This window comes from Bubalus kerabau, chromosome 4, assembly GCF_029407905.1.
Source record: "Bubalus kerabau isolate K-KA32 ecotype Philippines breed swamp buffalo chromosome 4, PCC_UOA_SB_1v2, whole genome shotgun sequence".
In the NCBI taxonomy this organism is placed as follows: Eukaryota; Metazoa; Chordata; class Mammalia; order Artiodactyla; family Bovidae; genus Bubalus; species Bubalus kerabau.
The window spans coordinates 153,815,632-153,831,577 of NC_073627.1; positions in this window are offsets into that span (position 1 = coordinate 153,815,632).

The window sequence follows — 15,946 nt, forward strand, 5'->3', positions numbered from 1 at the left end:
TGTTTTTACTTAGTTTCCAAAATTTCAAAGAACACATCAATGATCACATTTCATCATATTCAACCTGAGTATATGTAATGACTTGGCTTTTTACAGTTTGTTAATGATGACTATAAATAATAGCTCCAGTTTGGAAACTATAATATAGAAGTCCAGAAGAAAGCATCATTCTAAGTAAACCAGTGACAAGATCATGACTGATGATTGGTCCAGGATCCTCAGTCGTCCCATAGAAGTAAGTGTCCTTAAATACACACAAGTGTGTCTTCTGTTGCAAGGTGGGACTGGCTTCTGGGTAGGCTGGAAGGGGTGAGCGGATGTTGGTTAAGAACAGCTTTCTCCAGAGCTGTTCTCACCAAAGCCTCTGCAGAACTGTTCCCACACTGCCTTCTTTCTCATCCTAGTGATGAGAAGTGTGTGTGTGTGTGTGTGTGCTGGGGCATAGGGTTGGGGTCCTGAGGCTTCGTAATACAAGTGCAGGATGACTTAGCCCGCACTCTGTTACCCATATCTCCCAATTATAACATCCCAGTTTAGAGGGCCCCTGCCTTTTTGACTGCCTGATTTTTAGTATTTTAAACTTCCTACACTTTTCTATTTTAAAAAGAGATCCTTTGAGTTAAAGGGAATGCTGGGACACACACAGGCCATCCACTTTGTCCTTTTGGACATGGTGACCAGTTTCCTCTGAAATCTCCTGACGCTTAGGGAATGTGTTGCCGGTCTCAGCCCTTGGACTTGTCTTTTCAGCAGTTTTTAGTGACTGGATGAGGCCCAGAGGCACACATATATCATCTGCAAATGTTACAGGGCAGAGGAGGGTTAAGATACTGGATGGTAGTCGACATCCAAAAGTATTTCACAGCCTAGAATGGATGGAATGACTATAACAACATGAATCAAAATAGGACAGGGTGTAAAGTCAGGTTCCTGTGTTAAGTGGGAAAACAAAAGGCTGTCCAAGTTCACAACTGGGGAGAAAACAATAACTCCATATGGAAGAAAAAAAGCCCTAGTTCCCTTCAGTACGCCCAGTGGAGTGCTGGGCTGTGTCAACAGTGTCCAAAAAAAGAGACCGCGGTCCTGCTGTCTTGGGAGCATGCCTGCCAAGAGATTCAGTAGTAGACTCCCAGGGAGATTCTGCAGCCATGAAATAGAAAATATTAAGAAAACTGTTGATAAATTGCCCCCAAAAGGGATGAACCACAGACTGTGTGGTACTTACTGTAAGTGTCCAAGTGGATAATAGCAAAAAAGGTCAATCTTGAGTTGTTTTCAGAAGAATTGAAATGTGACTGTCAGATCAGGAGCAAAGCACCCTGCCTACCTGAGGCTATGTTACCTCCCCTGTGAATTGCTAACGTTAGCTACTGTGGTAACTATATTGCATCTGGATGCCCCCCTCCCTAGTCATTTTGTCTTATAATTTTAAGCATCTAAGATTCTATGGACATGAGTTTGGTGATGGACAGGCAAGACTGGCATGCTGCAGTCCATGGGGTCCCAAAGAGTTGGACATGACTGAGCAGCTGAGGACATGGCTAGGATATTTAAAATGGTACTTGTTAAGCATAAAGGAGGACAACAAGGACCTACTGTATAGCACATGGAACTCTGCTCAATGTTAACATAGATGGGAGGGGAGTTTGGGGGAGAATGGATGTATGTATATGTGTGGATGAGTACCTTCACTTTTCACCTGAAATTATCACACCGTTGATCAGCTATGTGCTATGCTTAGTCACTCAGTTGTGTCAACTCTTTGCAACCCCATGGACTGTAGCAAGCCAGGCACCGCTGTCCATGGGATTCTCTAGGCAAGATTATGGAAGTGGGTTGTCATGTCCTCCTCCAGGGGATCGTCCCAACCCAGGGACTGAACCCAGGTCTCCCACATTACGGGGGGAAGTTCTTTATCATCTGAGCCACCAGGGAAGCCCAGGAATACTGGAGTGGGTAGCCTATATCCTCCCTAGGTATCTTCCTGACCCAGGAATCGAACCGGAGTCTCCTGCATTGCAGGTGGATTCTTTACCAGCTCAGCTACCAGGGAACCCCTAATTGGCTATACCCCAAAACAAAATAAAAAGCTTAAAAAAAAAAATAAAGGTTGACATAACAATTCCAGACTCACTAGGAACCAAAGAGAGATTAAGTCAGATAACACTGTGATACTTCTGCTCTACAGTGTCGGCTGAGGAAATGCTACTGCTTCTCTGTCCCACTCACAAGGTTCAAAACAGTGATGTAAAATGTGTGTAAAGGCAAATGAATCTATGTGTGCTAAGTTGCTTCAGTCGTGTCTGACTCTTTGTGACCCTATAGACTGTAGCCTGCCAGGCTCCTCTGTCCATGGGATTCTCCGAGCAAGAATACTAGAGTGGGTTGCTGTTTCCTACTCCAGGGGGATCTTCCCAATCCAGGGGATCCCAACCCAGGGATCTCATGTCTTCTGCATTGGCAGGCGGGTTTTTTTTACCACTGGTGCCACCTGGGAAGCCCAATAAGTCTCTAACTATACGCAAAAAGTAAGAGAGGGAAGCCCCAGAGCACCAAAATTCTTAAGAACTCCCAGAAAGATGGCTATCAGGCAGGAAGTGGCAGCCAGGAAAACACAGAAGCCCCATGTCAGTCACTGGCCACGAGCAGAGAGAGGGAAGCCTGAATGGTCAGCAGTGGAACTAAGGGGGAGGCTGCAGCAGAAACGACTGGATTTCCCCTCCACCTGCCCAGGACGAGGTGAGCAAGGAGTGTGGTGGGTAGGTGGGGAGAGTCAAGACAGGCAGTGTCGCGGGGCTAATGTGTAGAACCCAGATATGTGTCCCCTGTAGCCTGCCTACAGCACACCCCTCCTGTGTTCAGCAGTATCTCATTAGTATTGTGCCCACTTTATAAAGGAAAATACCTGGACTCTGAGAGGTTAACTTGCCAAAATTTCTCACAGCAGCCAGAACCCAGGCCCCACAGGACCAGGACAAGGCAGGCCAGGCAAGTATCATCTGACACTTTAGTTTTCCCCTAAAATAATCCAGGGAGATGAGACTAGAGAGTCTCTCTAATCTGCAGCAAAGAAGAGGGGAATCTAAGGAGGTGTCCAAGTTGTAAGTACCCTTTCTTTGCAAATTAGTGGAAGTGCTATGTAAGCATCTCCTTTTGAGTGAAATCATTGTTGTGTAATGACTCATTTTCATCTTCAAGGAGCGAATAGTCCCAAATAAAAACCACTAACATCTGGGTAGGTCTAAAAAACCATGTTAGATTTTTTTTTAATGGTAGCTATTGAGATTACTTTTGAAAACTAAAAATTATTTCTCAAAAGTGAGAATCACTGGCAGCACCCATGTGTGTGTGTGCATGTGCGTTCATGCAGTTTGTGGGGCAGGTGCTAGGGCTTGTTTAGGAAGTAGTACAACCACTGGAGTGACATTATGGTGTCCGCAAACTACTGACACCAGGAAAATTTAAATAAGGAATACTCAAGTTTCCAGTGAAGATAGAGAAATAAAGAGAATTTAGAATTGCAGTTAGAGTTGCAGTTGAGTTGCAGTTGAAATTAGAGTTGCAGTTGAATTAAAAATGTAAACTAGGATGTCTTATGGGAGGGTGAAGTAAAATATGACTGGTTTAAAGACTTTGGCAGCATTTTCTGCAGAGCTAGCTTTTCCTGATTCTAATGAATATAAGGGAAAAAAAATAATTCAAGAACTAATGGAGGTAAGTGGGAGCAGTCTTGGCAAAGGAGAGCAGGTAGCATTAGACGGTGACAAAGAACTTTACTTAAAAGTCGGGAGAGCATGCCACTGTCTCCATTGAGTCATGATGGAGATTGCCACGGTGTGATTGCTGTTGTTGAGTATTGATAGTGTTACTGGCAACAAATAGAAGTACTTCATAAAGTAAACTAAGTGAAGCAACCCAGACAGATACCACTGCCATTTTTCATATTTTCATTTTTCCATTTTGTCAGCCTTGCCACGTGAGGAGGAAAAGGTTACTCTGGGGAAAGTGCTTGAATAAAGTCCAAGGTTCTGGAAGTCAAGAATAAGACCCACTTGAAAGTGCACATGAACACAATTCTGAAGATAGGAAAGGAGAGGAAGATCATTCAGTAACAATACATGGTGATTTAACAAAAGAGAGACTAGCAGAAGCCTCAGAATAAACTGTCCTTGAAGTGAGCAGATATTTCAATGTAACAAGTTTTCCTAAAAGTTATTCTGGGGCTTCCCTTGTGGCTCAGTGGTAGAGAATCTGTCTGCACTGGAAGAGATGCAGGAGCCACAGGTTTGATTCCTGAGTCAGGAAGATCCCCCGAAGAAGGAAATGCCAACCCACCCCGGCATTCTTGCCCAGGAAATCCCAAGGATGAAGGAGCCTGGCGGGCTATAGTCTGTGGGGTCGTAGAGAGTTGGACATGATTGAGCGACTAAACGACAACAAAAGAACCAGTTAATAAAAAATAATAAAGTTAATCTAACAGCTATACCAGATATACCATGAGAAGGGACTTTTTTTTTTTAGAAAATAACTTTGATGTACTACTGGGGTCACAAGGGAAGCCCTAAAAACAGTGATGTCAGCAGGTCCTGGGCACCATAAGAAAGCGCTAGGTTGCTTTGCAGAGAAAATGAGAGCAGAAGAGGGTGGGGTGGTTTGTGCTGTGTTCAGGAGGCTACTTTTGAAAGGATGGGGGTAGAGAGAAAAGAGGAGAGAGACAGGAGAGAGGAGGCCCAAGCAGGCCACTGATGAGTATGTGGCAAATACATTAATAACATTTCCTTCTCAAATTTTCAGTAAGTCCTACTAGGTGCTCGGCTGGTTTGTGAATGGGTTTTTGTTTGCTGACTTTGGGTCGGCATTCAGCAGAGCAAGGTAGCTCGCCTGGGAGTAGGGGTGGGGAGGGTTGGCACCCAGAGGAAACTGCAGAATCTAGATGGGCATTTGGACCTTGACCACCCATGTAACTGAGGCTAGGAGACTACCTTAGCTGGCTCTTGGGGGCTTAGGGAAGCCCTGCCCATTATTAAATAAGAATTGCCTCCAGATGCCTTTGTGCTGTGTGCTATGGAGGAAACAGCAAAAAAGGACAGTATCTCCTCTTGAAGAGTTTTGAATTTACTTGTGATAGAAAGACCAAGACACTAAAAGTGGGAACAGCCAGTAGACATTACCAAAAGGTAGAATGTATGGGGGAAAGTATGCCTACGAGAGAAGCTGAAGGGTGGACTGCAGCCATAGCAAGGACCTGGGGGACACCCCAGCAAGAAAAGAATGGGCTGCAGGGGGCATTAGTACTTGGACCTCAGGGAAGAGCTGAGTAGCAGTGCAGGTATTCTCGATCCCTGAAGAAGTGAATTTATTTAGAAGATTGATAAGCCATGTATAAAGTAGATAGCCAGTGTGAATTTGCTGTATGATGCAGGGAGCTCACACCTGGTGCCCTCTGACAACCTGGAGGGGTGGGATGAGTAGGAGGTGGGAGGAAGATTCAAGAGGGAGGGGACATATATATACCTATGGCTGATTCATGTTAACATACGCAAGTGTATTGGTTGCTTCAGTCGTGCGTGACTCTGTGCAACCCTATGAACTATACTGCCAGGCTTCTCTGTTCATGGGATTCTCCGGGCAAGAATACTGGAGTGGGTTGCGATGCTGTTCTCCAAGTGATCTTCCCAACCCAGGGATTGATCCGGTATCTCTTAGGTATCCTGCATTGGCAAATGGGATCTTGACAACTAGTGCCACCTGTGAAGCCCGTTAATATATGGCAGAAACCTTTTCTTTTTCCCAATTAATTATTTTAATTGGAGGATAATTACTTTATAATATTATGATGGTTTTTGCCACACATCAACATGTATCAGCCACAGGTATACATGTGTTCCCCCCAACCCCATCCTGAACTCCCCTCCCTTCTCTCTCTACCCTATTCCTCTGGGTTGTCCCAGAGCACAGGCTTTGGGTGCCCTGTTTCATGCATCAAACTTGCTCTGGTCATCTGTTTTACAAGTGGTAATATACCTGTTTCAATGCTATTCTCTCAAATCATCCCATCCTCGTCTTCTCCCACTGAGTCCATAAGTATTTCTTTACATGTGTCTTCTTTGCTGCCCTGCATGTAGGATTGTTGCTACCATCTTTCTAAATTCCATATATATGCAGTTAATATACAGTATTTGTCTTTCTCTTTCTGACTTACTTCATTCTGTATAATAGGTTCCAGGTTCATCCACCTCATTAGAACTGATTCAAATGCATTCCATTTTATAGCTAAATAATATTCGATTGTGTGTATGTTCCACAACTTCCTTATCCATTCATATGCCAATGAACATCTAGGTTGCTTCCTTTTTAATTGGAGGATAATTGCTTTATGATACTGTATTTGGTTGATATATGGCAGAAACCAAAAACAATATTGTAAAGCAATTATCTTCCAATTAAAAATAAATAAATTTTAAAAGACAGAAGATTGGTAAGAAATAAAATTCAAAAGTAAGTGTAGAACCTGTTGTCTAAGGGCTTTGAGTTCCAGGTTTGAAAAATTACTCCTGATTCACTTAGGAATGGCTAGAGGAAAACACAGTCTCAGTCTCCTAACTGCCTGCTGAAAAACAAATTCAAGTGTGTGGTCAGGAGAGCAGGTGGGCAAGGGTGAAGGGAAAGATTTGCGGAAGGCCAGAATGAATCAGGGAGAGAGATTAGTGGTCAGAGCGCAAAGGGTGAGCAGAAAAGGACGCTGTGGGTAGACACATGAGCAGAGGTCTCCGGAGTTTTGGGGAGGGGGGCTGGGTTGAAGTCATGTGGGGCTGGGGTGTGGGCTCATCCCAGAAGCCCCATGACAAGGCCCACTGGGCAAATGTGAGCAGACAGTGTGCGCTCTCCCTGTGCCCGGACAGCCGCTGATGCTGACCTCCACTACAGCCCTGAGCCGCCCTTGTGCCTGGCCTGGGTGCAGATTAAAAGTGACAGAGCATCTTCACACATCCATGTTGCCAGGTTGGAAATTTCCTAAGGGTGCTCCAAAGTCACCCTCTTCCACTTACTCTTGAAGTCTGGACTCAGAGCTTCTCCCAGCAGGTCCCCTAGACCTGCCCAGGTATGCACTGAATTCTCCAGAAAAGAGGATGGGGAGAAAGGTTAGAAAACATGGCAGTGCTGAACCGAACCTGCTAAGAAGAAACCCACAGGGAGGCTCCTGGCAAGAGAAGGGGCTGCGGTCCTACACTCCAGGAAGTTGATGGGACAGGAGGCTGGCTCACCTGGGCACAGAATCAGAGAGCTCAGTGCAGCAGTTTTCCTTTTCGGAACTTACCCAGAACTGTTAAATTGCCATACAACCAGCCTTTTCCAGCAGGCAGTTCATAAGATCGCTTCTTTTCTCTCCTTAAAATCATGTCACCATACAATATGAAAAATACAAGTGTGAAATTTAGCTGAAAAGCTCTGACATGCCCGCATGCATCAGCATTTTCTGGACGCTTCACCAGTAATGAATTGAGCCAACCAGGGTTCCTGAGAAGGTGGATTGGAGTGAACCTATTCTTAGTTTTCTATAAAGTAGGATAAATGTCACAGTAAATGATGTTTTGCTTCTTTGATTTGTACTTGCTTTTGTACTGTAGGCCAAGTGACAACTGAGATCACATCTAGATCACTGCTGTGCAAAATTGTGATAATTATTTTGATAATTCAAGTGAAAGGATTCTGAAATTTTTGATATTGTAAATGAACATCTTTTTCCAAAAAATCAAGATAATTGCCTTGCTATGAATATGCAAATTAGGCCTAAAGCTTGCAAAACACACAGAAAGTGTGTTTTCGCTAGGTAGAAGGAATCATCTTAGCACCTCTTTAGAGTCATGCAATAAAGCAGAAATGCAGAAAGTGTCACTCTTATGTTCACTGAATTTGAAGGTAAATTAACTTCAGGCCAAAATGTTCAGTGATGGAGAAAAGTGTTATATAATAACTGATGAAAGCAATAAATAATAAATAATGGCTAAGCAGAAGGAAATACAAGCAATTACTAGAACCTACTACTTTTTGTCACTGCCTAACATTTTTGCCAATTTCTCTGATGCCTAAAAAACACGAACAGGGTGCCAAAGTTGAACTCTGCCTTAAAAATACAGTAATATGTGTTTTTGATGAAAGCATAATAGGGAAGTAATAACAGGTCATATTCCTGAGCATGCCTTTATAAGAACTCAAGGCTTTAAACATATAAAATTATTATGTGTGTCAAGTCAGGAACACAAGCAGCATTTCCTCTGCACCCTCTTTTCTCATCCCCACCCCACTTCCTCACTCCCACATGACTGAAGAACAAACTGATGGGGAAACCAGGGTTTGGTGACAGCAGATTCTGAAACTTCATTCAGAGGAATATTCTGCCTGTAGTGACAGAAATTGTTTGCCTCAGGAAATATAGCTGGTCAGAGTAAGGATATGGGAGCGCTGGGTTTCAACGCAGTGTGAACAGTATTATCTATACTTCTGAGAGCTTTTATGGTGTCCATCAGGGAAGTGTGAACTTAACCAGCTGTATTAGTCAAGTGTGTTTAGAGAAACAAAACCAATAGCATTTAAGGATATCTATATCTACTTCTCCCGGAGAAGGCAATGGCACCCCACTCCAGTACTCTTGCCTGGAAAATCCCATGGGCGGAGGAGCCTGGTGGGCTGCAGTCCATGGGGTCGCTAAGAGTCGGACACGACTGAGTGACTTCACTTTCACCCTTCACTTTCATGCATTGGAGAAGGAAATGGCACCCCACTCCAGTGTTCTTGCCTGGAGAATCTCAGGGACAGGGGTGCCTGGTGGGCTGCCATCTATGGGGTCGCACAGAGTCGGACACGACTGAAGCGACTTAGCAGCAGCAGCAGCATATCTACTTCTCCATCTACTGAGAGAGAAAGATTGAGATTTATTATGAGGAATTGGCTCATGTAAATATGGGGCCTGAGAGGCCCACAATCTGCTTCTGTAAGCTGCAGAGCCAGGAAAGCCAAGCCAGTTGTATAACCATCTGAGTGCAAAGGCCTGAGAACCAGGAGAGCAGATGGTGCAAATCTCAGTCCGAGGGCAGAAAAAAAATGATGAGATGTCCCAGCTCAAGCAATAAGGCAGAGAGAGAGAGAGAGAGAGAGAGAGAATTCTCCCTTCCTCTACCTTTTGTTCTAGTCAGGACCTCAAATTGGATAAGGCCCTGCACATTGGGAAGGGCAACCTGCTTTACTCAGTCCGTGGATTCAAATGTTAACCTCCTCCAGAAATACCCTCACAAATATAGCCAGAATCATGGTTAATCTAGGCACCCCGTGGCCAGTCAGTTGACACATAAAATTAACCATCACACCTGCCTAAGCTCACAGAACTGGCAGGTAGCAGAGTCAGGATGTGATTTCAGGAGCCATGTTCCTGACTGGTCCACACTGCCTTTTATTCAAACTAGTGGTGCTTTAAAAGGCAGAAAGAAGAAAGAAAAAAAGAAAAAGGACAATAAGTATATTATCCTCTTGGTTTAGGCCTATTTGCCTCATGTCTGTGGGGTGCTATAGCAGTCCCTTAACTCCCAACTCTTCTTTAGTATGTGCTTATATTACATAATATACTATATACAGTATACACACATACACACACACACACATATGTCTGTGTGTGTGTATATACATCTGTATGTATATGTGTGTGTGTTTGTATTCACACACTAAACCACCACCATGTATTATTACTGGTATTTCTGATTTTCCATCTAAAAATTGTTCTCATGTTATATATTTAAAACTAATACAATGTTATATGTCAATTATATCTCAATAAAAATGTACACATATATGTGTGTGTTATGTATATACTATATATAGTATATTATGTAATATACATATATATACAAGGGCTTCCCTGGTGACTCAGATGGTAAAGAATCTGCCAGCAATGCGGGGGAGACCTGGGTTCTATCCCAGGGTTGGGAAGATCCCCTGGAGGAGGGCATGGCAACCCACTCCAGTATTCTTGCCTGGAGAACCCCCATGGACAGAGGAGCCTGGCAGACTACTGTCCATGGGATCACAGAGAGCTGGACACAACTGAGGGACTAAGCCCACACATATATACATACCTCATGCCCACTGTTGCAGATTGACCTCCACTCACTTTTTTAAAACCTCAATAGGTCCTCTTGTTAATAAATAATAAAAGCTGAACTCCTTTATTTGGCACTCACATTTTAGCCAATACTAATTTTTCCAGGCTTATCTGTTACCCACAGATTTGAGGCAAAGACTCAGACACAACGTAGCGACTAAAGTACCACCATGTATTATTACTAGTGTTTCTGATTTTTCCATCTAAAAATTGTTCTCAATAAAAATAAATTTTATTTTAAAAAAGATAAAAAGTATTTGATATTATACCCCTTAAGGACAATTTGAATAAATTAAGTCACCTGACAAGTCTCTGAAAATGCAAAGGAAAACTGTCCTAGTATTTTAGACCAGAGATTTCCAACTTTCATTTGTTTATCACACAGTTCTAGCTATACCAAGAAAAAGTACATCCATCCATCCATTTATCTATCAGTCTCTCCATCCACATCAACCCAATTCTCACACACACTCACACTCAGTGCATGTACTAGAGATAAAGCATTAAATGATAATGAAGTTTTATGTAACTGATTTTAGACAAATAAATGTAAAAAGAAATTCCAATATTTTCCCTGCATCAAGGAGGATAATCTTTTTTTCTTTACTCTTTATCAATATTTTTTTATTGAAGAATAGTTGATTTACAGTGTGTTAATTTCTGCAGCACAGCAAAGTTATTCAGTGATAGGTGTGTATATATATATATACACATTCTTTTTATTTTTTATTTTATTTTTTAATATAAATTTATTTATTTTAATTGGAGGCTAATTGCTTTACAATATTGTATTGGTTTTGCCATACATCAACATGAATCCGCCACAGGTATACATGTGTTCCCCACACTGAACCCCTCCTCCTACCTTCCTCCCCATACCATCCCTCTGGGTCATCCCAGTGCACCAGCCCTAAGCATCCTGTATCATGCATTGAACCTGGTGGCGATTCGTTTCATATATGATAATATACATGTTTCAATGCCATTCTCCCAAATGATCCCACCCTCGCCCTCTCCCACAGAGTCCAAAAGACTGTTCTATACATCTGTGTCTCTTTTGCTGTCTTGCATACAGGGTTATCATTACCATCTTTCTAAATCCCATCAGATAGATCAGATCAGTCGCTCAGTTTTGTCCGACTCTTTGCGACCCCATGAATCGAAGCACACCAGGCCTCCCTGTCCATCACCAACTCCCGGAGTTCACTCAGACTCACGTCCATCGAGTCAGTGATGCCATCCAGCCATCTCATCCTCTGTCGTCCCCTTCTCCTCCTGCCCCCAATCCCTCCCAGCATCAGGGTCTTTTCCAATGAATCAACTCTTCGCATGAGGTGGCCAAAGTACTGGAGTTTCAGCTTTAGCATCAGTCCTTCCAAAGAAACCCCGGGGCTGATCTCCTTCAGAATGGTTGGATCTCCTTGCAGTCCAAGGGACTCTCAAGAGTCTTCTCCAACACCACAGTTCAAAAGCATCAATTCTTCAGCACTCAGCCTTCTTCACAGTCCAACTCTCACATCCATACATGACCACAGGAAAAACCATAGCCTTGACTAGATGGACCTTTGTTGGCAAAGTAATGTCTCTGCTTTTGAATATGCTATCTAGGTTGGTCATAACTTTCCTTCCAAGGAGTAAGTGTCTTTTAATTTCATGGCTGCAGTCACCATCTGTAGTGATTTTGGAGCCCAGAAAAATAAAGTCTGACACTGTTTCCACTGTTTCCCCATTTATTTCCCATGAAGTGGTGCGACCGGATGCCATGATCTTCGTTTTCTGAATGTTGAGCTTTAAGTCAGCTTTTTCACTCTCCACTTTTACTTTCATCAAGAGGCTTTTGAGTTCCTCTTCACTTTCTGCCATAAGGGTGGTGTCATCTGCATATCTGAGGTTATTGATATTTCTCCCGGCAATCTTGATTCCAGCTTGTGTTTCTTCCAGTCCAGCGTTTCTCATGATGTACTCTGCATAGAAGTTAAATAAACAGGGTGACAATATACAGCCTTGACGAACTCCTTTTCCTATTTGGAACCAGTCTGTTGTTCCATGTCCAGTTCTAACTGTTGCTTCCTGACCTGCATACAAATTTCTGAAGAGGCAGATCAGGTGGTCTGGTATTCCCATCTCTTTCAGAATTTTCCACAGTTTATTGTGATCCACACAGTCAAAGACTTTGGCATAGTCAATAAAGCAGAAGTAGATGTTTTTCTGGAACTCTCTTGCTTTTTCGTTAATCCAGAGGATGTTGGCAATTTGATCTCTGGTTCCTCTGCCTTTTCTAAAACCAGCTTGAACATCAGGAATTTCACGGTTCACATATTGCTGAACCCTGGCTTGGAGAATTTTGAGCATTACTTTACTAGCGTGTGAGATGAGTGCAATTGTGCGGTAGTTTGAGCATTCTTTGGCATTGCCTTTCTTTGGGATTGGAATGAAAACTGACCTTTACCAGTCCTGTGGCCACTGCTGAATTTTCCAAATTTGCTGGCATATTGAGTACCGCACTTTCACAGCATCATCTTTCAGGATTTGGAATAGCTCAACTGGAATTTCATCACCTCCCCTAGCTTTGTTCATAGTGATGCTTTCTAAGGCCCACTTGACTTCACATTCCAGGATGTCTGGCTCTAGGTGAGTGATCACACCATCGTGATTATCTGGGTCGTGAAGATCTTTTTTGTACAGTTCTTCTGTGTATTCTTGCCATCTCTTCTTAATATCTTCTGCTTCTGTTAGGTCCATACCATTTCTGTCCTTTATCGAGCTTATCTTTGCATGAAATGTTCGTTTGGTATCTCTGATTTTCTTGAAGGGATCCCTAGTCCTTCCCATTCTGTTGTTTTCCTCTATTTCTTTGCATTGATAGCTGAAGAAGGCTTTCTTATCTCTTCTTGCTATTCTTTGGAACTCTGCATTCCATATATATGTGTTATTATACTGTATTGGTGTTTTTCTTTCTGGCTTACTTCACTCTGTATAATAGGCTCCAGTTTCATCCACCTCATTAGAACTGATTCAAATGTATTCTTTTTAATGGCTGAGTAATACTCCATTGTGTATATGTACCACAGCTTTCTTATCCATTCATCTGCTGAGGGACATCTAGGTTGCTTCCATGTCCTGGCTATTATAAACAGTGCTGTGATGAACATTGGGATACATGTGTCTCTTTCAATTCTGGTTTCTTCGGTGTATATGCCCAGCAGTGGGATTGCTGGGTCATATGGCAGTTCTATTTCCAGTTTTTTAAGGAATCTCCACACTGTTCTCCATAGTGGCTGTACTAGGTTGCATTCCCACCAACAGTGTAAGAGGGTTCCCTTTTCAAGGAGGATAATCTTGTAACATCCTGGGCATGATGACCCCACATAAAGACCACTGCTCTGTATAGGGGGCACAGAGGTAGAGGTATGAATGCTCTTCATATACTTGATGAACCAATTGGGACTTTCTTTGTAATTTTGTTTAAGCTGTATTTTAGAACCTCAGTTCAAAGCTCCTCAGTATTTTTGAATTATAAAGATATATACACATCCCTATTTATTCCTCCTTCTATTTTTTCTCTCTAGCCAAGATTTTAGTGCATAATATTTATAGGTAATATAAATATTTTAAAATTTTCAACTATTTTGAATGCCTATACTATATTTTAGAACTGAGGCTGGGTTAGTTTCACAGGTGCCCAATACTGTCTGTTACTAAACTGAGAGGAGAGTCATGGGCCTGCCTAAGTCTCTCCCAGGGCTCGGGGAAAGGCTGTATCACTAAGTGAAATTTATTGAGGCATTGGGAACTACATAACATTGAGCTTTGAATCCATCAGGAGTTGTGTTTATTCAAGTACTGGGTATCCAATCATGGAATAAAAGACCAAAGAATATTCAGTGAAAGTTGCTTAGTCATATCCGACTCTTTGTGACCACAATATGGAAGTGGGTAGCCTTTCCCTTCTCCAGAGGATCTTCCCAACCTAGGGATAGAACCCAGGGCTCCCGCATTGCCAGCAGATTCTTTACCAGCTGAGCCACAAGGGAAGCCCAAGAATACTGGAGTGGATAGGCTACTGGGTAGCCTATCCCGTCTCCAGGGGATCTTCCTAACCCACTGCAGGCAGATTCTTTACCAACTGAGCTATGAGGGAAGCCCAAAGAATATTAAGACCCCCTTTAAAAATTGTAAGTTCTCTGAGGGTAAGAGTTCAAATAGCTTTGGAAAAATAATCACTATTAAAGATTCTATGGGGAGCATCTCCAAATTAATCTTTTAAAGAATACCATCTGGTCTCTGAACTTAGAGCTTCTTGAAAATGACAACTGACCCCAAAGTCATTCTCTTTTGCTGTTTTCTGCCTTGGGTTCCAGCAGCCTTCCCAATAAGTGTAAGATATTTGTAAGATTCATCATCTATTATTGCTAACTATGTGTTAGGCTTCTAAAGTAATAAAAATATTATTTTAAATAGTACATTTTTAAACTTCTATCCCCTTTTGTGAATGTTTACTAAAGAATCATTATTAAGTCATTAAGGTAAGTATGATAATTTATTATTACATATTTGTTTTTCTACAAAATGAGAGCAGCTTGTCTATAATGGTAACAGAATCTTCAAGAACATCTGCTTTGGAGTTAACTTCTAATAGGCCTCACATGGAACAATCTGTTCTCTGTGTACAGGACTCAATCATTGCTGGAGTCCCTGAGAAAAGATGGCACCAAATCAACTACTGCTGTTTCAATTTATACTATTTTTAAATCATTTTATTTTTGGCTGTAGATGCTCTCTTCTTGAAATATACAACATATAAGAATTTTGCTAAATTTCATTTCTATAGTAAGACCAAACTATTAAATAGAGGAAACATATATAGTGCATTCAAAGAATGTAATTTTTTGCAAGTCTTTGAGGTGTTCTTGCCATTTGGGAATTCCTGCAATGAATCAGGGGACCAGAAAGCTAAGTTACAGTAATTTTTCATAATGTATGGGACAAATGTCTGCAGAACTTTTGTTGTATGATTAACTGCAGTAGCAATTCATTTGCAACCAATTTCACACAGTTTTCTGGTTTAACTTTATAAAATACAAATGCAGTTGAGCCAATCTTGCTGTGTGGACTAACCTTTGCTACTCACTGTGTTCAAGACTCTAGCAGCAAGGACCTGACATAGAAACTTCTAGAATCATGGACTCTTAGCTCCACCCAGAATTAGAATCTGCAGTCTAACAAGATCCTCAGGTGATTCACACATCCCAATTAAAGTCTGAGAAATGTGATCTGTAGGGTGGCCTCCCCCAAACTCTGTTGTGGTGAAATTAGTGAAAAGTGGAGAATATGGTGAGTTTTTCATAGCTTAATGTATTCAACTATTTTTTTTTTTTAGTAGATATATGACTCACCTACATTCTTGGCATTATTCCTTATAAAAATGATGTTAATTTCAGATGATAGTAGTTTGGTTTTTACTTAGTAAAAAATTCAACAATCTTATGACAGCTATTAACTCTTTACCTTGTAAAAGAAATGCAATAATCTGAGAACATCTGCTATGGCAAAGGCCAAAGTCCCTCACATGCTCTTTAGAACTGTCACCCCTCCTCCAGCCCCTATGCCCCACCATTGTCCTCCATTTAGTTCTTTAGCCACCAGGGTCTAGTCTTCACCTCCCACAACTCTGAACTCCCTGAGTGAAGTTCCTTTGCTGGAAACCAGACCTCCATCTGACAAGTTCCTTCACTTTCTTCAACCCAGCACAAAGTCTATACCTGTGAATCAATGGTGTTGCTATGAGGCTTT